This window comes from Hypanus sabinus (genome assembly GCF_030144855.1).
Source record: "Hypanus sabinus isolate sHypSab1 chromosome X1 unlocalized genomic scaffold, sHypSab1.hap1 SUPER_X1_unloc_1, whole genome shotgun sequence".
NCBI classification, from domain to species: Eukaryota; Metazoa; Chordata; class Chondrichthyes; order Myliobatiformes; family Dasyatidae; genus Hypanus; species Hypanus sabinus.
In genome coordinates this window covers 1,160,188-1,186,204 of record NW_026778957.1, presented here as the reverse complement: position 1 = coordinate 1,186,204, position 26,017 = coordinate 1,160,188, and positions in this window count along the sequence as shown.

Below are 26,017 nucleotides of genomic sequence, written 5' to 3'. Positions count from 1 at the left end.
GAGAGGGTGCACAGGAGATTCACCAGGATGCTGCCTGGATTAGAGAGGATGCAGAGGAGATTCACCACGATGCTGCCTGGATTAGAGAGGGTGCAGAGGGGATTGACAAGGATTCCGACTGGATTAGAGAGAGTGCAGAGGAGATTCACCAGGATGCTGCCTGGATTAGAGAGGGTGCAGAGGAGATTCACGAGGATGCTGCCCGGATTAGATAGTGTGCAGAGGAGATTCACCAGCACGCTGTCTGGATTAGAGAGTGTGCAGAGGAGATTCACCAGGACGCTGCCTGGATTAGAGAGGGTGTAGAGTAGGTTCTCTAGGATGCTGACTGAATTAGAGAGAATGCAGAGTAGATTCACCAGGATGATGCCTGGATTAGAGAGGGTGCAGAGGAGATTCACCAGGATGCTTCCCGGATTAGAGAGGGTGCAGTGGAGATTCACCGGGACGCTGCCCGGATTAGAGATGCTGCACAGGAGATTCACCAGGACGCTGCCCGGATTAGAGAGGGTGCAGAGGAGATTCGCCAGGATGCTGCCTGGATTAGAGAGGGTGCACAGGAGATTCACCAGGATGCTGCCTGGATTAGAGAGGATGCAGAGGAGATTCACCACGATGCTGCCTGGATTAGAGAGGGTGCAGAGGGGATTGACAAGGATTCTGACTGGATTAGAGAGAGTGCAGGGAGATTCACCAGGATGCTGCCTGGATTAGAGAGGGTGCAGAGGAGATTCACCAGGATGCTGCCTGGATTAGAGAGGGTGCAGAGGAGATTCACCAGGATGCTGCCTGGATTAGGGAGGGTGCAGAGGAGATTCACCAGGATGCTGCCTGGATAAGAGAGGTTGCAGAGGAGATTCACGAGGAAGCTGCCTGGATTAGAGCGGGTGCAGAGGAGATTCACAAGGACACAGCCTGGATTAGAGACGGTGCAGAGGAGATTCACCAGGATGCTGCCTGGATTAGAGAGGGTGCAGACGATATTCACCAGGACGCTGCCTGGATTAGAGACGGTGCAAGGAGATTCACCAGGATGCTGCCTGCCTTAGAGAGGGTGCAGAGGAGATTCACCAGGACGCTGCCTGGGTTAGTGAGGGTGTAGAGGAGATTTACCAGGATGCTGCCTGTATTAGAGAGGGTGCAGAGGGGATTGACAAGCATTCTGACTGGATTAGATAGTGTGCAGTGGAGGTTCACCAGGATGCTGCCCGGATTAGATAGTGTGCAGAGGAGATTCACCAGCAAGCTGTCTGGATTAGAGAGTGTGCAGAGGAGATTCACCAGGACGCTGCCTGGATTAGAGCGGGTGCAGAGTAGGTTCTCTAGGATGCTGACTGAATTAGAGAGAATGCAGAGTAGATTCACCAGGATGATGCCTGGATTAGAGAGGGTGCAGAGGAGATTCACCAGGATGCTTCCCGGATTAGAGAGGGTGCAGAGGAGATTCACCGGGACGCTGCCCGGATTAGAGAGGCTGCAGAGGAGATTCACCAGGACGCTGCCCGGATTAGAGAGGGCGCAGAGGAGATTCGCCAGGATGCTGCCTGGATTAGAGAGGGTGCACAGGAGATTCACCAGGATGCTGCCTGGATTAGAGAGGATGCAGAGGAGATTCACCACGATGCTGCCTGGATTAGAGAGGGTGCAGAGGGGATTGACAAGGATTCCGACTGGATTAGAGAGAGTGCAGAGGAGATTCACCAGGATGCTGCCTGGATTAGAGAGGGTGCAGAGGAGATTCACGAGGATGCTCCCCGGATTAGATAGTGTGCAGAGGAGATTCACCAGCACGCTGTCTGGATTAGAGAGTGTGCAGAGGAGATTCACCAGGACGCTGCCTGGATTAGAGAGGGTGTAGAGTAGGTTCTCTAGGATGCTGACTGAATTAGAGAGAATGCAGAGTAGATTCACCAGGATGATGCCTGGATTAGAGAGGGTGCAGAGGAGATTCACCAGGATGCTTCCCGGATTAGAGAGGGTGCAGTGGAGATTCACCGGGACGCTGCCCGGATTAGAGATGCTGCACAGGAGATTCACCAGGACGCTGCCCGGATTAGAGAGGGTGCAGAGGAGATTCGCCAGGATGCTGCCTGGATTAGAGAGGGTGCACAGGAGATTCACCAGGATGCTGCCTGGATTAGAGAGGATGCAGAGGAGATTCACCACGATGCTGCCTGGATTAGAGAGGGTGCAGAGGGGATTGACAAGGATTCTGACTGGATTAGAGAGAGTGCAGAGGAGATTCACCAGGATGCTGCCTGGATTAGAGAGGGTGCAGAGGAGATTCGCCAGGATGCTGCCTGGATTAGAGAGGGTGCAGAGGAGATTCACCAGGATGCTGCCTGGATTAGGGAGGGTGCAGAGGAGATTCACCAGGATGCTGCCTGGATAAGAGAGGTTGCAGAGGAGATTCACGAGGAAGCTGCCTGGATTAGAGCGGGTGCAGAGGAGATTCACAAGGACACAGCCTGGGTTAGTGAGGGTGTAGAGGAGATTTACCAGGATGCTGCCTGTATTAGAGAGGGTGCAGAGGGGATTGACAAGCATTCTGACTGGATTAGATAGTGTGCAGTGGAGGTTCACCAGGATGCTGCCCGGATTAGATAGTGTGCAGAGGAGATTCACCAGCAAGCTGTCTGGATTAGAGAGTGTGCAGAGGAGATTCACCAGGACGCTGCCTGGATTAGAGCGGGTGTAGAGTAGGTTCTCTAGGATGCTGACTGAATTAGAGAGAATGCAGAGTAGATTCACCAGGATGATGCCTGGATTAGAGAGGGTGCAGAGGAGATTCACCAGGATGCTTCCCGGATTAGAGAGGGTGCAGAGGAGATTCACCGGGACGCTGCCCGGATTAGAGAGGCTGCAGAGGAGATTCACCAGGACGCTGCCCGGATTAGAGAGGGCGAAGAGGAGATTCGCCAGGATGCTGCCTGGATTAGAGAGGGTGCACAGGAGATTCACCAGGATGCTGCCTGGATTAGAGAGGATGCAGAGGAGATTCACCACGATGCTGCCTGGATTAGAGAGGGTGCAGAGGGGATTGACAAGGATTCCGACTGGATTAGAGAGAGTGCAGAGGAGATTCACCAGGATGCTGCCTGGATTAGAGAGGGTGCAGAGGAGATTCACGAGGATGCTGCCCGGATTAGATAGTGTGCAGAGGAGATTCACCAGCACGCTGTCTGGATTAGAGAGTGTGCAGAGGAGATTCACCAGGACGCTGCCTGGATTAGAGAGGGTGTAGAGTAGGTTCTCTAGGATGCTGACTGAATTAGAGAGAATGCAGAGTAGATTCACCAGGATGATGCCTGGATTAGAGAGGGTGCAGAGGAGATTCACCAGGATGCTTCCCGGATTAGAGAGGGTGCAGTGGAGATTCACCGGGACGCTGCCCGGATTAGAGATGCTGCACAGGAGATTCACCAGGACGCTGCCCGGATTAGAGAGGGTGCAGAGGAGATTCGCCAGGATGCTGCCTGGATTAGAGAGGGTGCACAGGAGATTCACCAGGATGCTGCCTGGATTAGAGAGGATGCAGAGGAGATTCACCACGATGCTGCCTGGATTAGAGAGGGTGCAGAGGGGATTGACAAGGATTCTGACTGGATTAGAGAGAGTGCAGAGGAGATTCACCAGGATGCTGCCTGGATTAGAGAGGGTGCAGAGGAGATTCACCAGGATGCTGCCTGGATTAGAGAGGGTGCAGAGGAGATTCACCAGGATGCTGCCTGGATTAGGGAGGGTGCAGAGGAGATTCACCAGGATGCTGCCTGGATAAGAGAGGTTGCAGAGGAGATTCACGAGGAAGCTGCCTGGATTAGAGCGGGTGCAGAGGAGATTCACAAGGACACAGCCTGGATTAGAGACGGTGCAGAGGAGATTCACCAGGATGCTGCCTGGATTAGAGAGGGTGCAGACGATATTCACCAGGACGCTGCCTGGATTAGAGACGGTGCAAGGAGATTCACCAGGATGCTGCCTGCCTTAGAGAGGGTGCAGAGGAGATTCACCCGGATGCTGTCTGGATTAGAGAGGGCGTAGAGGAAATTCAACAGGAAGCTGCTTGGGTAGGAGAGGGTGCAGAGGAGATTCACCAGGATGCTGCTTGGGTTAGAGAGGGTTCAGAGGAGATTCACTCTGACGCTGCCTGGATTGGAGAGGGTGCGGAGTGTGATTCGCCAGGATGCTGCCTGGATTATAGAGGTTGCAGAGGAGATTCACCAGGATGCTGCCTGGATTAGAGAGGGTGCAGAGGAGATTCACCAGAATGCTGCCTGGCTTAGGGAGGGTGCCGAGGAGATTCACCAGGACACTGCCCGGATTAGAGATGGTGGAGAGGAGATTCACCAGCACGCTGTCTGCATTAGAGAGGGTACAGAGGAGATTCACCAGGATGCTGCCTGGATTAGGGAGGGTGCAGAGGAGATTCACCAGGACGCTGTCTGGATTAGAGAGGGTGAAGAGGGGATTCACCAGGATGCTGCCTGGATTAGAGACGGTGCAGAGGAGATCCACCAGGATGCTGCCTGGATTAGAGAGGGTGAAGAGGAGATTCACCAGGATGCTCCCTGGATTAGAGAGGGTGCAGAGGAGATTCAACAGGACACAGCCTGGATTAGAGACGGTGCAGAGGTGATTCACCAGGATGCTGCCTGGATTGGAAAGGGTGCAGAGGAGATTCACCAGGATGCTGCCAGCATTAGAGAGGGTGCAGTGGAGATTTACCAGGATGCTGCCTGGATTAGACAGGGTGTGGAAGATATTCACCAGGATGCTGCCTGCATTACGGAGGGTGCAGAGGAGATTCACCAGGATGCTGCCTGGATTAGAGAGGATGCAGAGGAGATTCACCAGGATGCTGCCTGGATTAGAGAGGGTGCAGAGGGGATTGACAAGGATGCTGACTGGATTAGAGAGAGTGCAGAGGTGATTCACCAGGACGCTGCCTGGGTTAGTGAGGGTGTAGAGGAGATTTACCAGGATGCTGCCTGTATTAGAGAGGGTGCAGAGGAGATTCACCAGGACGCTACCTGGATTAGAGAGGGTGCCGAGGAGATTCACCAGGACACTGCCCGGATTAGAGATGGTGGAGAGGAGATTCACCAGCACGCTGTCTGGATTAGAGAGGGTACAGAGGAGATTCACCAGGACGCTGTCTGGATTAGAGAGGGTGCACAGGAGATTCACCAGGACGCTCCCTGGATTAGAGAGGGTGCAGAGGAGATTCACCAGGATGCTGTCTGGATTAGAGAGGGTACAGAGGAGATTCACCAGGACGCTACCTGGATTAGAGAGGGTGAACAGGAGATTCACCAGGATGCTCCCTGGATTAGAGATGGTGCAGAGGAGATTCACCAGGATGCTTCCCGGATTAGGGAGGGTGCAGAGGAGATTCACCGGGACGCTGCCCGGATTAGAGAGGCTGCAGAGGAGATTCACCAGGACGCTGCCCGGATTAGAGAGGGTGCAGAGGAGATTCGCCAGGATGCTGCCTGGATTAGAGAGGGTGCACAGGAGATTCACCAGGACGCTGCCTGGATTAGAGAGGATGCAGAGGAGATTCGCCAGGATGCTGCCTGGATTAGATAGTGTGCAGAGGAGATTCACCAGCACGCTGTCTGGATTAGAGAGTGTGCAGAGGAGATTCACAAGGACGCTGCCTGGATTAGCGAGGGTGTGGAAGGGATTCACCAGGATGCTGCCTGTATTACGGAGGGTGCAGAGGAGATTCACAAGGACCCTGCCTGGATTAGAGAGGGTGCAGAGGAGATTCACCAGGATGCTGCCTGGATTAGGGAGGGTGCAGAGGAGATTCACCAGGATGCTGCCTGGATTAGAGAGGGTGCAGAGGAGATTCACCAGGATGCTGCCTGGATTAAGGAGGGTGAAGAGGAGATTCACCAGGATGCTGCCATGATTAGAGAGGGTGTGGAAGGGATTCACCAGGATGCTGCCTGTATTACGGAGGGTGCAGAGGAGATTCACCAGGACGCTGCCTGGATTAGAGAGGGTGCAGAGGTGATTCACCAGGATGCTGCCTGGGTAAGAGAGTGTGCAGAAGAGATTCAGCAGGATGCTGCCTGGATTAGAGAGGGTGCAGAGGAGATTCACCAGGATGCTGCCTGGATTAGGGAGGGTGCAGAGGAGATTCAACAGGATGCTGCCTGGATTAGAGAGGGTGCAGAGGAGATTCACGAGTAAGCTGCCTGGATTAGAGCGGGTGCAGAGGAGATTCACCAGGACACAGCCTGGATTAGAGACGGTGCAGAGGAGATTCACCAGGATGCTGCCTGGATTAGAGAGGGTGCAGACGATATTCACCAGGACGCTGCCTGGATTAGAGACGGCGCAAGGAGATTCACCAGGATGCTGCCTGCATTAGAGAGGGTGCAGAGGAGATTCAACAGGATGCTGCTTGGGTTAGAGAGGGTGCAGAGGAGATTCACCAGGATGCTGCTTGGGTTAGAGAGGGTTCAGAGGAGATTCACCGGGACGCTGCCTGGATTGGAGAGGGTGCGGAGTGTGATTCGCCAGGATGCTGCCTGGATTAGAGAGGGTGCAGAGGGTGATTCACCAGTACGATGTCTGGATTAGAGAGGGTGCTGAGGAGATTCACCAGAATGCTGCCTGGCTTAGGGAGGGTGCCGAGGAGATTCACCAGGACACTGCCCGGATTAGAGATGGTGAAGAGGAGATTCACCAGCACGCTGTCTGGATTAGAGAGGGTACAGAGGAGATTCACCAGGACGCTGCCTGGATTAGAGAGGGTGAAGAGGAGATTCACCAGGATGCTCCCTGGATTAGAGAGGGTGCAGAGGAGCTTCACCAGGACGCTGCCTGGATTAGAGAGGGTGTGGAAGAGATTCACCAGGATGCTGCCTGGATTACGGAGGGTGCAGAGGAGATTCACCAGGACGCTGCCTGGATTAGAGAGGGTGCAGAGGTGATTCACCAGGATGCTGCCTGGGTTAGAGAGGGTGCAGACGAGATTCACCAGGATGCTGCCTGGATTAGAGAGGGTGCAGTGGATATTCACCAGGACGCTGCCTGGATTAAAGACGGTGCAGAGGAGATTCACCAGGATGCTGCTTGGGTTAGAGAGGGTGCAGAGGAGATTCACCAGGAAGCTGCCTGGATTGGAGAAGGTGCAGAGGAGATTCACCAGGATGCTGCCTGGATTAGAGAGGGTTCAGAGGTGATTCACCGGGTTGCTGTCTGTATCAGAGAGGATGCAGAGCAGATTCACCAGGATGCTGCTTGGGTTAGAGAGGATGCAGAGGAGATTCACCAGGATGCTGCCTGTATTAGAGAGGGTGAAGAGGAGATTCACCAGGATGCGGCCTGGATTAGAGAGGGTGAAGAGGAGATTCACCAGGATGCTGCCTGGATTAGAGAGGGTGAAGAGGAGATTCACCAGGATGCTCCCTGTATTAGAGAGGGTGCAGAGGAGATTCACCAGGATGCTGTTGGATTAGAGAGGGTGCAGAGGAGATTCACCAGGATGCTGCCTGGATTAGAGAGGGTGAAGAGGAGATTCACCAGGATGCTCCCTGGATTAGAGAGGGTGAAGAGGCGATTCACCAGGATGCTGCCTGGATTAGAGAGGGTGAAGAGGAGATTCACCAGGATGCTCCCTGGATTAGAGAGGGTGCAGAGGAGATTCACCAGGATTCTGCCTGGTTTAGAGAGGGTGCAGAGGAGATTCACCAGGATGCTGCCTGGATTAGAGAGGGTGCAGAGGAGATTCACCAGGACGCTGCCTGGATTAGAGAGGGTGTGGAAGAGATTCACCAGGATGCTGCCTGGATTACGGAGGGTGCAGAGGAGATTTACCAGGACGCTGCTTGGATTAGAGAGGGTGCAGAGGTGATTCACCGGGTTGCTGTCTGTATCAGAGAGGATGCAGAGCAGATTCACCAGGATGCTGCTTGGGTTAGAGAGGATGCAGAGGAGATTCACCAGGATGCTGCCTGTATTAGAGAGGGTGAAGAGGAGATTCACCAGGATGCGGCCTGGATTAGAGAGGGTGAAGAGGAGATTCACCAGGATGCTGCCTGGATTAGAGAGGGTGAAGAGGAGATTCACCAGGATGCTCCCTGTATTAGAGAGGGTGCAGAGGAGATTCACCAGGATGCTGTTGGATTAGAGAGGGTGCAGAGGAGATTCACCAGGATGCTGCCTGGATTAGAGAGGGTGAAGAGGAGATTCACCAGGATGCTCCCTGGATTAGAGAGGGTGAAGAGGCGATTCACCAGGATGCTGCCTGGATTAGAGAGGGTGAAGAGGAGATTCACCAGGATGCTCCCTGGATTAGAGAGGGTGCAGAGGAGATTCACCAGGATTCTGCCTGGTTTAGAGAGGGTGCAGAGGAGATTCACCAGGATGCTGCCTGGATTAGAGAGGGTGCAGAGGAGATTCACCAGGACGCTGCCTGGATTAGAGAGGGTGTGGAAGAGATTCACCAGGATGCTGCCTGGATTACGGAGGGTGCAGAGGAGATTTACCAGGACGCTGCTTGGATTAGAGAGGGTGCAGAGGTGATTCACCAGGATGCTGCCTGGATTAGAGAGTGTGCAGAGGAGATTCACCAGGATGCTGCCCGGATTAGAGCGGGTGCACAGGAGATTCACCAGGATGCTGCCTGGATTAGGGAGGGTGTAGAGGAGATTCACCAGGACGCTGTCTGGATTAGAGAGGGTGCAGAGGAGATCCACCAGTATGCTCCCTGGATTAGAGAGGGTGCAGAGGAGATTCACCTGGACGCTGCCTGGATTAGAGAGGGTGCAGAGGAGATTCACCAGGGTGCTGTCTGGATTAGAGTGGGTGCGGAGGAGATTCACCAGGATGCTGCCTGGATTAGAGAGGGTGAAGAGGAGATTCACCAGGATGCTCCCTGGATTAGAGAGGGTGAAGAGGAGATTCACCAGGATGCTGCCTGGATTAGAGAGGGTGAAGAGGAGATTCACCAGGATGATGCCTGGATTAGAGAGGGTGCAGAGGAGATTCACCAGGACACTGCCCGGATTAGAGAGGGTGGAGAGGAGATTCACCAGCACGCTGTCTGGATTAGAGAGGGTGCAGAGGAGATTCACCAGCACGCTGTCTGGATTAGAGAGGGTACAGAGGAGATTCACCAGGATGCTGCCTGCATTAGAGAGGGTGCAGAGGTGATTCACCAGGATGCTGCCTGGATTAGAGAGGGTGAAGAGGAGATTCACCAGGATGCTGCCTGGATTAGAGAGGGTGAAGAGGAGATTCACCAGGATGCTGCCTGGATTAGAGAGGGTGAAGAGGAGATTCACCAGGATGCTCCCTGGATTAGAGAGGGTGCAGAGGAGATTCACCAGGATGCTGTTTGGATTAGAGAGGGTGCAGAGGAGATTCACCAGGATGCTGCCTGGATTAGAGAGGGTGAAGAGGAGATTCACCAGGATGCTCCCTGAATTAGAGAGGGTGAAGAGGAGATTCACCAGGATGCTGCCTGGATTAGAGAGGGTGAAGAGGAGATTCACCAGGATGATGCCTGGATTAGAGAGGGTGCAGAGGAGATTCACCAGGACACTGCCCGGATTAGAGAGGGTGGAGAGGAGATTCACCAGCACGCTGTCTGGATTAGAGAGGGTGCAGAGGAGATTCACCAGCACGCTGTCTGGATTAGAGAGGGTACAGAGGAGATTCACCAGGATGCTGCCTGGATTAGAGAGGGTGCAGAGGAGATTCAACAGGATGCTGCCTGGATTAGGGAGGGTGCAGAGGAGATTCACCAGGATGCTGCCTGGATAAGAGAGGTTGCAGAGGAGATTCACGAGGAAGCTGCCTGGATTAGAGCGGGTGCAGAGGAGATTCACAAGGACACAGCCTGGATTAGAGACGGTGCAGAGGAGATTCACCAGGATGCTGCCTGGATTAGAGAGGGTGCAGACGATATTCACCAGGACGCTGCCTGGATTAGAGACGGTGCAAGGAGATTCACCAGGATGCTGCCTGCCTTAGAGAGGGTGCAGAGGAGATTCACCCGGATGCTGTCTGGATTAGAGAGGGCGCAGAGGAAATTCAACGGGAAGCTGCTTGGGTTAGAGAGGGTGCAGAGGAGATTCACCAGGATGCTGCTTGGGTTAGAGAGGGTTCAGAGGAGATTCACTCTGACGCTGCCTGGATTGGAGAGGGTGCGGAGTGTGATTCGCCAGGATGCTGCCTGGATTATAGAGGTTGCAGAGGAGATTCACCAGGATGCTGCCTGGATTAGAGAGGGTGCAGAGGAGATTCACCAGAATGCTGCCTGGCTTAGGGAGGGTGCCGAGGAGATTCACCAGGACACTGCCCGGATTAGAGATGGTGGAGAGGAGATTCACCAGCACGCTGTCTGGATTAGAGAGGGTACAGAGGAGATTCACCAGGATGCTGCCTGGATTAGGGAGGGTGCAGAGGAGATTCACCAGGACGCTGTCTGGATTAGAGAGGGTGAAGAGGGGATTCACCAGGATGCTGCCTGGATTAGAGACGGTGCAGAGGAGATCCACCAGAATGCTGCCTGGATTAGAGAGGGTGAAGAGGAGATTCACCAGGATGCTCCCTGGATTAGAGAGGGTGCAGAGGAGATTCAACAGGACACAGCCTGGATTAGAGACGGTGCAGAGGTGATTCACCAGGATGCTGCCTGGATTGGAGAGGGTGCAGAGGAGATTCACCAGGATGCTGCCAGCATTAGAGAGGGTGCAGTGGAGATTTACCAGGATGCTGCCTGGATTAGACAGGGTGTGGAAGATATTCACCAGGATGCTGCCTGCATTACGGAGGGTGCAGAGGAGATTCACCAGGATGCTGCCTGGATTAGAGAGGATGCAGAGGAGATTCACCAGGATGCTGCCTGGATTAGAGAGGGTGCAGAGGGGATTGACAAGGATGCTGACTGGATTAGAGAGAGTGCAGAGGTGATTCACCAGGACGCTGCCTGGGTTAGTGAGGGTGTAGAGGAGATTTACCAGGATGCTGCCTGTATTAGAGAGGGTGCAGAGGAGATTCACCAGGACACTGCCCGGATTAGAGATGGTGGAGAGGAGATTCACCAGCACGCTGTCTGGATTAGAGAGGGTACAGAGGAGATTCACCAGGACGCTGTCTGGATTAGAGAGGCTGCACAGGAGATTCACCAGGACGCTCCCTGGATTAGAGAGGGTGCAGAGGAGATTCACCAGGATGCTGTCTGGATTAGAGAGGGTACAGAGGAGATTCACCAGGACGCTACCTGGATTAGAGAGGGTGAACAGGAGATTCACCAGGATGCTCCCTGGATTAGAGAGGGTGCAGAGGAGATTCACCAGGATGCTTCCCGGATTAGAGAGGGTGCAGAGGAGATTCACCGGGACGCTGCCCGGATTAGAGAGGCTGCAGAGGAGATTCACCAGGACGCTGCCCGGATTAGAGAGGGTGCAGAGGAGATTCGCCAGGATGCTGCCTGGATTAGAGAGGGTGCACAGGAGATTCACCAGGACGCTGCCTGGATTAGAGAGGATGCAGAGGAGATTCGCCAGGATGCTGCCCGGATTAGATAGTGTGCAGAGGAGATTCACCAGCACGCTGTCTGGATTAGAGAGTGTGCAGAGGAGATTCACCAGGCCGCTGCCTGGATTAGCGAGGGTGTGGAAGGGATTCACCAGGATGCTGCCTGTATTACGGAGGGTGCAGAGGAGATTCACAAGGACCCTGCCTGGATTAGAGAGGGTGCAGAGGAGATTCACCAGGATGCTGCCTGGATTAAGGAGGGTGAAGAGGAGATTCACCAGGATGCTGCCATGATTAGAGAGGGTGTGGAAGGGATTCACCAGGATGCTGCCTGTATTACGGAGGGTGCAGAGGAGATTCACCAGGACGCTGCCTGGATTAGAGAGGGTGCAGAGGAGATTCACCAGGATGCTGCCTGGATTAGGGAGGGTGCAGAGGAGATTCAACAGGATGCTGCCTGGATTAGAGAGGGTGCAGAGGAGATTCACGAGTAAGCTGCCTGGATTAGAGCGGGTGCAGAGGAGATTCACCAGGACACAGCCTGGATTAGAGACGGTGCAGAGGAGATTCACCAGGATGCTGCCTGGATTAGAGAGGGTGCAGACGATATTCACCAGGACGCTGCCTGGATTAGAGACGGCGCAAGGAGATTCACCAGGATGCTGCCTGCATTAGAGAGGGTGCAGAGGAGATTCAACAGGATGCTGCTTGGGTTAGAGAGGGTGCAGAGGAGATTCACCAGGATGCTGCTTGGGTTAGAGAGGGTTCAGAGGAGATTCACCGGGACGCTGCCTGGATTGGAGAGGGTGCGGAGTGTGATTCGCCAGGATGCTGCCTGGATTAGAGAGGGTGCAGAGGGTGATTCACCAGTACGATGTCTGGATTAGAGAGGGTGCTGAGGAGATTCACCAGAATGCTGCCTGGCTTAGGGAGGGTGCCGAGGAGATTCACCAGGACACTGCCCGGATTAGAGATGGTGAAGAGGAGATTCACCAGCACGCTGTCTGGATTAGAGAGGGTACAGAGGAGATTCACCAGGACGCTGCCTGGATTAGAGAGGGTGAAGAGGAGATTCACCAGGATGCTCCCTGGATTAGAGAGGGTGCAGAGGAGCTTCACCAGGACGCTGCCTGGATTAGAGAGGGTGTGGAAGAGATTCACCAGGACGCTGCCTGGATTAGAGAGGGTGCAGAGGTGATTCACCAGGATGCTGCCTGGGTTAGAGAGGGTGCAGACGAGATTCACCAGGATGCTGCCTGGATTAGAGAGGGTGCAGTGGATATTCACCAGGACGCTGCCTGGATTAAAGACGGTGCAGAGGAGATTCACCAGGATGCTGCTTGGGTTAGAGAGGGTGCAGAGGAGATTCACCAGGAAGCTGCCTGGATTGGAGAAGGTGCAGAGGAGATTCGCCAGGATGCTGCCTGGATTAGAGGGGGTGCAGAGGAGATTCACCAGGATGCTGCCTGGATTAGAGAGGGTTCAGAGGTGATTCACCGGGTTGCTGTCTGTATCAGAGAGGATGCAGAGCAGATTCACCAGGATGCTGCTTGGGTTAGAGAGGATGCAGAGGAGATTCACCAGGATGCTGCCTGTATTAGAGAGGGTGAAGAGGAGATTCACCAGGATGCCGCCTGGATTAGAGAGGGTGAAGAGGAGATTCACCAGGATGCTGCCTGGATTAGAGAGGGTGAAGAGGAGATTCACCAGGATGCTCCCTGTATTAGAGAGGGTGCAGAGGAGATTCACCAGGATGCTGTTGGATTAGAGAGGGTGCAGAGGAGATTCACCAGGATGCTGCCTGGATTAGAGAGGGTGAAGAGGAGATTCACCAGGATGCTCCCTGGATTAGAGAGGGTGAAGAGGCGATTCACCAGGATGCTGCCTGGATTAGAGAGGGTGAAGAGGAGATTCACCAGGATGCTCCCTGGATTAGAGAGGGTGCAGAGGAGATTCACCAGGATTCTGCCTGGTTTAGAGAGGGTGCAGAGGAGATTCACCAGGATGCTGCCTGGATTAGAGAGGGTGCAGAGGAGATTCACCAGGACGCTGCCTGGATTAGAGAGGGTGTGGAAGAGATTCACCAGGATGCTGCCTGGATTACGGAGGGTGCAGAGGAGATTTACCAGGACGCTGCTTGGATTAGAGAGGGTGCAGAGGTGATTCACCAGGATGCTGCCTGGATTAGAGAGTGTGCAGAGGAGATTCACCAGGATGCTGCCCGGATTAGAGCGGGTGCACAGGAGATTCACCAGGATGCTGCCTGGATTAGGGAGGGTGCAGAGGAGATTCACCAGGACGCTGTCTGGATTAGAGAGGGTGCAGAGGAGATCCACCAGTATGCTCCCTGGATTAGAGAGGGTGCAGAGGAGATTCACCTGGACGCTGCCTGGATTAGAGAGGGTGCAGAGGAGATTCACCAGGGTGCTGTCTGGATTAGAGTGGGTGCGGAGGAGATTCACCAGGATGCTGCCTGGATTAGAGAGGGTGAAGAGGAGATTCACCAGGATGCTCCCTGGATTAGAGAGGGTGAAGAGGAGATTCACCAGGATGCTGCCTGGATTAGAGAGGGTGAAGAGGAGATTCACCAGGATGATGCCTGGATTAGAGAGGGTGCAGAGGAGATTCACCAGGACACTGCCCGGATTAGAGAGGGTGGAGAGGAGATTCACCAGCACGCTGTCTGGATTAGAGAGGGTGCAGAGGAGATTCACCAGCACGCTGTCTGGATTAGAGAGGGTACAGAGGAGATTCACCAGGATGCTGCCTGCATTAGAGAGGGTGCAGAGGTGATTCACCAGGATGCTGCCTGGATTAGAGAGGGTGAAGAGGAGATTCACCAGGATGCTGCCTGGATTAGAGAGGGTGAAGAGGAGATTCACCAGGATGCTGCCTGGATTAGAGAGGGTGAAGAGGAGATTCACCAGGATGCTCCCTGGATTAGAGAGGGTGCAGAGGAGATTCACCAGGATGCTGTTTGGATTAGAGAGGGTGCAGAGGAGATTCACCAGGATGCTGCCTGGATTAGAGAGGGTGAAGAGGAGATTCACCAGGATGCTCCCTGGATTAGAGAGGGTGAAGAGGAGATTCACCAGGATGCTGCCTGGATTAGAGAGGGTGAAGAGGAGATTCACCAGGATGATGCCTGGATTAGAGAGGGTGCAGAGGAGATTCACCAGGACACTGCCCGGATTAGAGAGGGTGGAGAGTAGATTCACCAGCACGCTGTCTGGATTAGAGAGGGTGCAGAGGAGATTCACCAGCACGCTGTCTGGATTAGAGAGGGTACAGAGGAGATTCACCAGGATGCTGCCTGGATTAGAGAGGGTGCAGAGGAGATTCAACAGGATGCTGCCTGGATAAGGGAGGGTGCAGAGGAGATTCACCAGGATGCTGCCTGGATAAGAGAGGTTGCAGAGGAGATTCACGAGGAAGCTGCCTGGATTAGAGCGGGTGCAGAGGAGATTCACAAGGACACAGCCTGGATTAGAGACGGTGCAGAGGAGATTCACCAGGATGCTGCCTGGATTAGAGAGGGTGCAGACGATATTCACCAGGACGCTGCCTGGATTAGAGACGGTGCAAGGAGATTCACCAGGATGCTGCCTGCCTTAGAGAGGGTGCAGAGGAGATTCACCCGGATGCTGTCTGGATTAGAGAGGGCGCAGAGGAAATTCAACGGGAAGCTGCTTGGGTTAGAGAGGGTGCAGAGGAGATTCACCAGGATGCTGCTTGGGTTAGAGAGGGTTCAGAGGAGATTCACTCTGACGCTGCCTGGATTGGAGAGGGTGCGGAGTGTGATTCGCCAGGATGCTGCCTGGATTATAGAGGTTGCAGAGGAGATTCACCAGGATGCTGCCTGGATTAGAGAGGGTGCAGAGGAGATTCACCAGAATGCTGCCTGGCTTAGGGAGGGTGCCGAGGAGATTCACCAGGACACTGCCCGGATTAGAGATGGTGGAGAGGAGATTCACCAGCACGCTGTCTGGATTAGAGAGGGTACAGAGGAGATTCACCAGGATGCTGCCTGGATTAGGGAGGGTGCAGAGGAGATTCACCAGGACGCTGTCTGGATTAGAGAGGGTGAAGAGGGGATTCACCAGGATGCTGCCTGGATTAGAGACGGTGCAGAGGAGATCCACCAGGATGCTGCCTGGATTAGAGAGGGTGAAGAGGAGATTCACCAGGATGCTCCCTGGATTAGAGAGGGTGCAGAGGAGATTCAACAGGACACAGCCTGGATTAGAGACGGTGCAGAGGTGATTCACCAGGATGCTGCCTGGATTGGAGAGGGTGCAGAGGAGATTCACCAGGATGCTGCCAGCATTAGAGAGGGTGCAGTGGAGATTTACCAGGATGCTGCCTGGATTAGACAGGGTGTGGAAGATATTCACCAGGATGCTGCCTGCATTACGGAGGGTGCAGAGGAGATTCACCAGGATGCTGCCTGGATTAGAGAGGATGCAGAGGAGAATCACCAGGATGCTGCCTGGATTAGAGAGGGTGCAGAGGGGATTGACAAGGATGCTGACTGGATTAGAGAGAGTGCAGAGGTGATTCACCAGGACGCTGCCTGGGTTAGTGAGGGTGTAGAGGAGATTTACCAGGATGCTGCCTGTATTAGAGAGGGTGCAGAGGAGATTCACCAGGACGCTACCTGGATTAGAGAGGGTGCCGAGGAGATTCAACAGGACACTGCCCGGATTAGAGATGGTGGAGAGGAGATTCACCAGCACGCTGTCTGGATTAGAGAGGGTACAGAGGAGATTCACCAGGACGCTGTCTGGATTAGAGAGGCTGCACAGGAGATTCACCAGGACGCTCCCTGGATTAGAGAGGGTGCAGAGGAGATTCACCAGGATGCTGTCTGGATTAGAGAGGGTACAGAGGAGATTCACCAGGACGCTACCTGGATTAGAGAGGGTGAACAGGAGATTCACCAGGATGCTCCCTGGATTAGAGAGGGTGCAGAGGAGATTCACCAGGATGCTTCCCGGATTAGAGAGGGTGCAGAGGAGATTCACCGGGACGCTGCCCGGATTAGAGAGGCTGCAGAGGAGATTCACCAGGACGCTGCCCGGATTAGAGAGGGTGCAGAGGAGATTCGCCAGGATGCTGCCTGGATTAGAGAGGGTGCACAGGAGATTCACCAGGACGCTGCCTGGATTAGAGAGGATGCAGAGGAGATTCGCCAGGATGCTGCCCGGATTAGATAGTGTGCAGAGGAGATTCACCAGCACGCTGTCTGGATTAGAGAGTGTGCAGAGGAGATTCACCAGGACGCTGCCTGGATTAGCGAGGGTGTGGAAGGGATTCACCAGGATGCTGCCTGTATTACGGAGGGTGCAGAGGAGATTCACAAGGACCCTGCCTGGATTAGAGAGGGTGCAGAGGAGATTCACCAGGACGCTGCCTGGATTAGAGAGGGTGCAGAGGTGATTCACCAGGATGCTGCCTGTGTAAGAGAGTGTGCAGAAGAGATTCAGCAGGATGCTGCCTGGATTAGAGAGGGTGCAGAGGAGATTCACCAGGATGCTGCCTGGATTAGGGAGGGTGCAGAGGAGATTCAACAGGATGCTGCCTGGATTAGAGAGGGTGCAGAGGAGATTCACGAGTAAGCTGCCTGGATTAGAGCGGGTGCAGAGGAGATTCACCAGGACACAGCCTGGATTAGAGACGGTGCAGAGGAGATTCACCAGGATGCTGCCTGGATTAGAGAGGGTGCAGACGATATTCACCAGGAGGCTGCCTGGATTAGAGACGGTGCAAGGAGATTCACCAGGATGCTGCCTGCATTAGAGAGGGTGCAGAGGAGATTCAACAGGATGCTGCTTGGGTTAGAGAGGGTGCAGAGGAGATTCACCAGGATGCTGCTTGGGTTAGAGAGGGTTCAGAGGAGATTCACCGGGACGCTGCCTGGATTGGAGAGGGTGCGGAGTGTGATTGGCCAGGATGCTGCCTGGATTAGAGAGGGTGCAGAGGGTGATTCACCAGTACGATGTCTGGATTAGAGAGGGTGCTGAGGAGATTCACCAGAATGCTGCCTGGCTTAGGGAGGGTGCCGAGGAGATTCACCAGGACACTGCCCGGATTAGGGATGGTGAAGAGGAGATTCACCAGCACGCTGTCTGGATTAGAGAGGGTACAGAGGAGATTCACCAGGACGCTGCCTGGATTAGAGAGGGTGAAGAGGAGATTCACCAGGATGCTCCCTGGATTAGAGAGGGTGCAGAGGAGATTCACCAGGAGTCTGCCTGGATTAGAGAGGGTGCAGAGGAGCTTCACCAGGACGCTGCCTGCATTAGAGAGGGTGTGGAAGAGATTCACCAGGATGCTGCCTGGATTACGGAGGGTGCAGAGGAGATTCACCAGGACGCTGCCTGGATTAGAGAGGGTGCAGAGGTGATTCACCAGGATGCTGCCTGGGTTAGAGAGGGTGCAGACGAGATTCACCAGGATGCTGCCTGGATTAGAGAGGGTGCAGTGGATATTCACCAGGACGCTGCCTGGATTAAAGACGGTGCAGAGGAGATTCACCAGGATGCTGCTTGGGTTAGAGAGGGTGCAGAGGAGATTCACCAGGAAGCTGCCTGGATTGGAGAAGGTGCAGAGGAGATTCTCCAGAATGCTGCCTGGATTAGAGGGGGTGCAGAGGAGATTCATCAGGATGCTGCCTGGATTAGAGAGGGTTCAGAGGTGATTCACCGGGTTGCTATCTGTATCAGAGAGGATGCAGAGGAGATTCACCAGGATGCTGCTTGGGTTAGAGAGGATGCAGAGGAGATTCACCAGGATGCTGCCTGGATTAGAGAGGGTGAAGAGGAGATTCACCAGGATGCTGCCTGGATTAGAGAGGGTGAAGAGGAGATTCACCAGGATGCTGCCTGGATTAGAGAGGGTGAAGAGGAGATTCACCAGGATGCTCCCTGTATTAGAGAGGGTGCAGAGGAGATTCACCAGGATGCTGTTTGGATTAGAGAGGGTGCAGAGGAGATTCACCAGGATGCTGCCTGGATTAGAGAGGGTGAAGAGGAGATTCACCAGGATGCTCCCTGGATTAGAGAGGGTGAAGAGGCGATTCACCAGGATGCTGCCTGGAATAGAGAGGGTGAAGAGGAGATTCACCAGGATGCTCCCTGGATTAGAGAGGGTGCAGAGGAGATTCACCAGGATTCTGCCTGGATTAGAGAGGGTGCAGAGGAGACTCACCAGGATGCTGCCTGGATTAGAGAGGGTGCAGAGGAGATTCACCAGGACGCTGCCTGGATTAGAGAGGGTGTGGAAGAGATTCACCAGGATGCTGCCTGGATTACGGAGGGTGCAGAGGAGATTTACCAGGACGCTGCCTGGATTAGAGAGGGTGCAGAGGTGATTCACCAGGATGCTGCCTGGATTAGAGGGTGTGCAGAGGAGATTCACCAGGATGCTGCCCGGATTAGAGCGGGTGCACAGGAGATTCACCAGGATGCTGCCTGGATTAGGGAGGGTGCAGAGGAGATTCACCAGGACGCTGTCTGGATTAGAGAGGGTGCAGAGGAGATCCACCAGTATGCTCCCTGGATTAGAGAGGGTGCAGAGGAGATTCACCTGGACGCTGCCTGGATTAGAGAGGGTGCAGAGGAGATTCACCAGGGTGCTGTCTGGATTAGAGTGGGTGCGGAGGAGATTCACCAGGATGCTGCCTGGATTAGAGAGGGTGAAGAGGAGATTCACCAGGATGCTCCCCGGATTAGAGAGGGTGAAGAGATTCACCAGGATGCTGCCTGGATTAGAGAGGGTGAAGAGGAGATTCACCAGGATGATGCCTGGATTAGAGAGGGTGCAGAGGAGATTCACCAGGACACTGCCCGGATTAGAGAGGGTGGAGAGGAGATTCACCAGCACGCTGTCTGGATTAGAGAGGGTGCAGAGGAGATTCACCAGCACGCTGTCTGGATTAGAGAGGGTACAGAGGAGATTCACCAGGATGCTGCCTGCATTAGAGAGGGTGCAGAGGTGATTCACCAGGATGCTGCCTGGATTAGAGAGGGTGAAGAGGAGATTCACCAGGATGCTGCCTGGATTAGAGAGGGTGAAGAGGAGATTCACCAGGATGCTGCCTGGATTAGAGAGGGTGAAGAGGAGATTCACCAGGATGCTCCCTGGATTAGAGAGGGTGCAGAGGAGATTCACCAGGATGCTGTTTGGATTAGAGAGGGTGCAGAGGAGATTCACCAGGACACTGCCCGGATTAGAGAGGGTGGAGAGGAGATTCACCAGCACGCTGTCTGGATTAGAGAGGGTGCAGAGGAGATTCACCAGCACGCTGTCTGGATTAGAGAGGGTACAGAGGAGATTCACCAGGATGCTGCCTGGATTAGGGAGGGTGCAGAGGAGATTCACCGGGATGCTGTCTGGATTAGTGAGGTTGAAGAGGAGATTCACCAGGATGCTGACTGGATTAGAGAGGGTGCAGAGGAGAGCCACCAGGATGCTGCCTGGTTTAGAGAGGGTGCAGGGGAGGTTCACCAGGATGCTGCCTGGATTAGAGAGGGTGCAGGGGAGATTCACCAGGATGCTGCCTGGTTTAGAGAGGGTGCAGGGGAGGTTCACCAGGATGCTGCCTGGATTAGAGAGGGTGCAGGGGAGGTTCACCAGGATGCTGCCTGGATTAGAGAGGGTGCAGGGGAGATTCACCAGGATGCTGCCCGGATTAGAGAGGGTGCAGGGGAGGTTCACCAGGATGCTGCCTGGATTAGAGAGGGTGTAGAATAGATTCACCAGGATGTTGCCTGGATTAGAGAGGGTGTAGAGGAGATTCACCAGGATGCTGCCTGGATTAGAGAGGGTGCAGAGGAGATTCAGCAGGATGCTGCCTGGGTTAGAGAGGGTGCAGACGAGATTCACCAGGATGCTGCCTGGATTAGAGAGGGTGCAGTGGATATTCACCAGGACGCTGCCTGGATTAAAGACGGTGCAGAGGAGATTCACCAGGATGCTGCTTGGGTTAGAGAGGGTGCAAAGGAGATTCACCAGGAAGCTGCCTGGATTGGAGAAGGTGCAGAGGAGATTCGCCAGGATGCTGCCTGGATTAGAGGGGGTGCAGAGGAGATTCACCAGGATGCTGCCTGGATTAGAGAGGGTTCAGAGGTGATTCACCGGGTTGCTATCTGTATCAGAGAGGATGCAGAGGAGATTCACCAGGATGCTGCTTGGGTTAGAGAGGATGCAGAGGTGATTCACCAGGATGCTGCCTGGATTAGAGAGGGTGAAGAGGAGATTCACCAGGATGCTGCCTGGATTAGAGAGGGTGAAGAGGAGATTCACCAGGATGCTGCCTGTATTAGAGAGGGTGAAGAGGAGATTCACCAGGATGCTCCCTGTATTAGAGAGGGTGCAGAGGAGATTCACCAGGATGCTGTTTGGATTACAGAGGGTGCAGAGGAGATTCACCAGGATGCTGCCTGGATTAGAGAGGGTGAAGAGGAGATTCACCAGGATGCTCCCTGGATTAGAGAGGGTGAAGAGGCGATTCACCAGGATGCTGCCTGGATTAGAGAGGGTGAAGAGGAGATTCACCAGGATGCTCCCTGGATTAGAGAGGGTGCAGAGGAGATTCACCCGGATTCTGCCTGGTTTAGAGAGGGTGCAGAGGAGATTCACCAGGATGCTGCCTGGATTAGAGAGGGTGCAGAGGAGATTCACCAGGACACTGCCCGGATTAGAGAGGGTGTGGAAGAGATTCACCAGGATGCTGCCTGGATTACGGAGGGTGCAGAGGAGATTTACCAGGACGCTGCCTGGATTAGAGAGGGTGCAGAGGTGATTCACCAGGATGCTGCCTGGATTAGAGAGTGTGCAGAGGAGATTCACCAGGATGCTGCCCGGATTAGAGCGGGTGCACAGGAGATTCACCAGGATGCTGCCTGGATTAGGGAGGGTGCAGAGGAGATTCACCAGGACGCTGTCTGGATTAGAGAGGGTGCAGAGGAGATCCACCAGTATGCTCCCTGGATTAGAGAGGGTGCAGAGGAGATTCACCTGGACGCTGCCTGGATTAGAGAGGGTGCAGAGTAGATTCACCAGGGTGCTGTCTGGATTAGAGTGGGTGCGGAGGAGATTCACCAGGATGCTGCCTGGATTAGAGAGGGTGAAGAGGAGATTCACCAGGGTGCTGTCTGGATTAGAGTGGGTGCGGAGGAGATTCACCAGGATGCTGCCTGGATTAGAGAGGGTGAAGAGGAGATTCACCGGGATGCTCCCTGGATTAGAGAGGGTGAAGAGGAGATTCACCAGGATGCTGCCTGGATTAGAGAGGGTGAAGAGGAGATTCACCAGGATGATGCCTGGATTAGAGAGGGTGCAGAGGAGATTCACCAGGACACTGCCCGGATTAGAGAGGGTGGAGAGGAGATTCACCAGCACGCTGTCTGGATTAGAGAGGGTGCAGAGGAGATTCACCAGCACGCTGTCTGGATTAGAGAGGGTACAGAGGAGATTCACCAGGATGCTGCCTGCATTAGAGAGGGTGCAGAGGAGATTCACCGGGATGCTGTCTGGATTAGTGAGGTTGAAGAGGAGATTCACCAGGATGCTGACTGGATTAGAGAGGGTGCAGAGGAGAGCCACCAGGATGCTGCCTGGTTTAGAGAGGGTGCAGGGGAGGTTCACCAGGATGCTGCCTGGATTAGAGAGGGTGCAGGGGAGATTCACCAGGATGCTGCCTGGTTTAGAGAGGGTGCAGGGGAGGTTCACCAGGATGCTGCCTGGATTAGAGAGGGTGCAGGGGAGGTTCACCAGGATGCTGCCTGGATTAGAGAGGGTGCAGGGGAGATTCACCAGGATGCTGCCCGGATTAGAGAGGGTGCAGGGGAGGTTCACCAGGATGCTGCCTGGATTAGAGAGGGTGTAGAATAGATTCACCAGGATGTTGCCTGGATTAGAGAGGGTGTAGAGGAGATTCACCAGGATGCTGCCTGGATTAGAGAGGGTGCAGAGGAGATTCAGCAGGATGCTGCCTGGGTTAGAGAGGGTGCAGACGAGATTCACCAGGATGCTGCCTGGATTAGAGAGGGTGCAGTGGATATTCACCAGGACGCTGCCTGGATTAAAGACGGTGCAGAGGAGATTCACCAGGATGCTGCTTGGGTTAGAGAGGGTGCAAAGGAGATTCACCAGGAAGCTGCCTGGATTGGAGAAGGTGCAGAGGAGATTCGCCAGGATGCTGCCTGGATTAGAGGGGGTGCAGAGGAGATTCACCAGGATGCTGCCTGGATTAGAGAGGGTTCAGAGGTGATTCACCGGGTTGCTATCTGTATCAGAGAGGATGCAGAGGAGATTCACCAGGATGCTGCTTGGGTTAGAGAGGATGCAGAGGTGATTCACCAGGATGCTGCCTGGATTAGAGAGGGTGAAGAGGAGATTCACCAGGATGCTGCCTGGATTAGAGAGGGTGAAGAGGAGATTCACCAGGATGCTGCCTGTATTAGAGAGGGTGAAGAGGAGATTCACCAGGATGCTCCCTGTATTAGAGAGGGTGCAGAGGAGATTCACCAGGATGCTGTTTGGATTACAGAGGGTGCAGAGGAGATTCACCAGGATGCTGCCTGGATTAGAGAGGGTGAAGAGGAGATTCACCAGGATGCTCCCTGGATTAGAGAGGGTGAAGAGGCGATTCACCAGGATGCTGCCTGGATTAGAGAGGGTGAAGAGGAGATTCACCAGGATGCTCCCTGGATTAGAGAGGGTGCAGAGGAGATTCACCCGGATTCTGCCTGGTTTAGAGAGGGTGCAGAGGAGATTCACCAGGATGCTGCCTGGATTAGAGAGGGTGCAGAGGAGATTCACCAGGACACTGCCCGGATTAGAGAGGGTGTGGAAGAGATTCACCAGGATGCTGCCTGGATTACGGAGGGTGCAGAGGAGATTTACCAGGACGCTGCCTGGATTAGAGAGGGTGCAGAGGTGATTCACCAGGATGCTGCCTGGATTAGAGAGTGTGCAGAGGAGATTCACCAGGATGCTGCCCGGATTAGAGCGGGTGCACAGGAGATTCACCAGGATGCTGCCTGGATTAGGGAGGGTGCAGAGGAGATTCACCAGGACGCTGTCTGGATTAGAGAGGGTGCAGAGGAGATCCACCAGTATGCTCCCTGGATTAGAGAGGGTGCAGAGGAGATTCACCTGGACGCTGCCTGGATTAGAGAGGGTGCAGAGTAGATTCACCAGGGTGCTGTCTGGATTAGAGTGGGTGCGGAGGAGATTCACCAGGATGCTGCCTGGATTAGAGAGGGTGAAGAGGAGATTCACCAGGGTGCTGTCTGGATTAGAGTGGGTGCGGAGGAGATTCACCAGGATGCTGCCTGGATTAGAGAGGGTGAAGAGGAGATTCACCGGGATGCTCCCTGGATTAGAGAGGGTGAAGAGGAGATTCACCAGGATGCTGCCTGGATTAGAGAGGGTGAAGAGGAGATTCACCAGGATGATGCCTGGATTAGAGAGGGTGCAGAGGAGATTCACCAGGACACTGCCCGGATTAGAGAGGGTGGAGAGGAGATTCACCAGCACGCTGTCTGGATTAGAGAGGGTGCAGAGGAGATTCACCAGCACGCTGTCTGGATTAGAGAGGGTACAGAGGAGATTCACCAGGATGCTGCCTGCATTAGAGAGGGTGCAGAGGAGATTCACCAGGATGCTGCTTGGGTTAGAGAGGATGCAGAGGAGATTCACCAGGATGCTGCCTGGATTAGAGAGGGTGAAGAGGAGATTCACCAGGATGCTGCCTGGATTAGAGAGGGTGAAGAGGAGATTCACCAGGATGCTGCCTGGATTAGAGAGGGTGAAGAGGAGATTCACCAGGATGCTCCCTGGATTAGAGAGGGTGCAGAGGAGATTCACCAGGATGCTGTTTGGATTAGAGAGGGTGCAGAGGAGATTCACCAGGATGCTGCCTGGATTAGAGAGGGTGAAGAGGAGATTCACCAGGATGCTCCCTGGATTAGAGAGGGTGAAGAGGAGATTCACCAGGATGCTGCCTGGATTAGAGAGGGTGAAGAGGAGATTCACCAGGATGATGCCTGGATTAGAGAGGGTGCAGAGGAGATTCACCAGGACACTGCCCGGATTAGAGAGGGTGGAGAGGAGATTCACCAGCACGCTGTCTGGATTAGAGAGGGTGCAGAGGAGATTCACCAGCACGCTGTCTGGATTAGAGAGGGTACAGAGGAGATTCACCAGGATGCTGCCTGGATTAGGGAGGGTGCAGAGGAGATTCACCGGGATGCTGTCTGGATTAGTGAGGTTGAAGAGGAGATTCACCAGGATGCTGACTGGATTAGAGAGGGTGCAGAGGAGAGCCACCAGGATGCTGCCTGGTTTAGAGAGGGTGCAGGGGAGGTTCACCAGGATGCTGCCTGGATTAGAGAGGGTGCAGGGGAGATTCACCAGGATGCTGCCTGGTTTAGAGAGGGTGCAGGGGAGGTTCACCAGGATGCTGCCTGGATTAGAGAGGGTGCAGGGGAGGTTCACCTGGATGCTGCCTGGATTAGAGAGGGTGCAGGGGAGATTCACCAGGATGCTGCCTGGATTAGAGAGGGTGCAGGGGAGGTTCACCAGGATGCTGCCTGGATTAGAGAGGGTGTAGAATAGATTCACCAGGATGTTGCCTGGATTAGAGAGGGTGTAGAGGAGATTCACCAGGATGCTGCCTGGATTAGAGAGGGTGCAGAGGAGATTCAGCAGGATGCTGCCTGGATTAGAGAGGGTGCAGAGATTCACCAGGATGCTGCCTGGATTAGAGAGGGTGCAGAGGAGATTCACGAGGATGCTGCCTGGTTTAGAGAGGGTGCAGAGGAGATTCACCAGGACGCTGCCTGGATTAGAGAGGGTGCAGGGGAGATTCACCAGGATGCTGCCTGGATTAGAGAGGGTGTAGAGGAGATTCACCAGGATGCTGCCTGGATTAGAGAGGGTGCAGGGGAGGTTCACCAGGATGCTGCCTGGATTAGAGAGGGTGTAGAATAGATTCACCAGGATGTTGCCTGGATTAGAGAGGGTGTAGAGGAGATTCACCAGGATGCTGCCTGGATTAGAGAGGGTGCAGAGGAGATTCAGCAGGATGCTGCCTGGATTAGAGAGGGTGCAGAGATTCACCAGGATGCTGCCTGGATTAGAGAGGGTGCAGAGGAGATTCACGAGGATGCTGCCTGGTTTAGAGAGGGTGCAGAGGAGATTCACCAGGACGCTGCCTGGATTAGAGAGGGTGCAGGGGAGATTCACCAGGATGCTGCCTGGATTAGAGAGGGTGCAGAGGAGATTCACCAGGATGCTGCCTGGATTAGAGAGGGTGCCGACGAGATTTAGCAGGACGCTGCCTGGATTAGAGAGGGTGCAGGGGAGATTCACCAGGATGCTGCCTGGATTAGAGAGGGTGCAGGGGAGGTTCACCAGGATGCTGCCTGGATTAGAGAGGGTGCAGGGGAGATTCACCAGGATGCTGCCTGGTTTAGAGAGCACGTCTTATGAGGAGAGGTTGAGT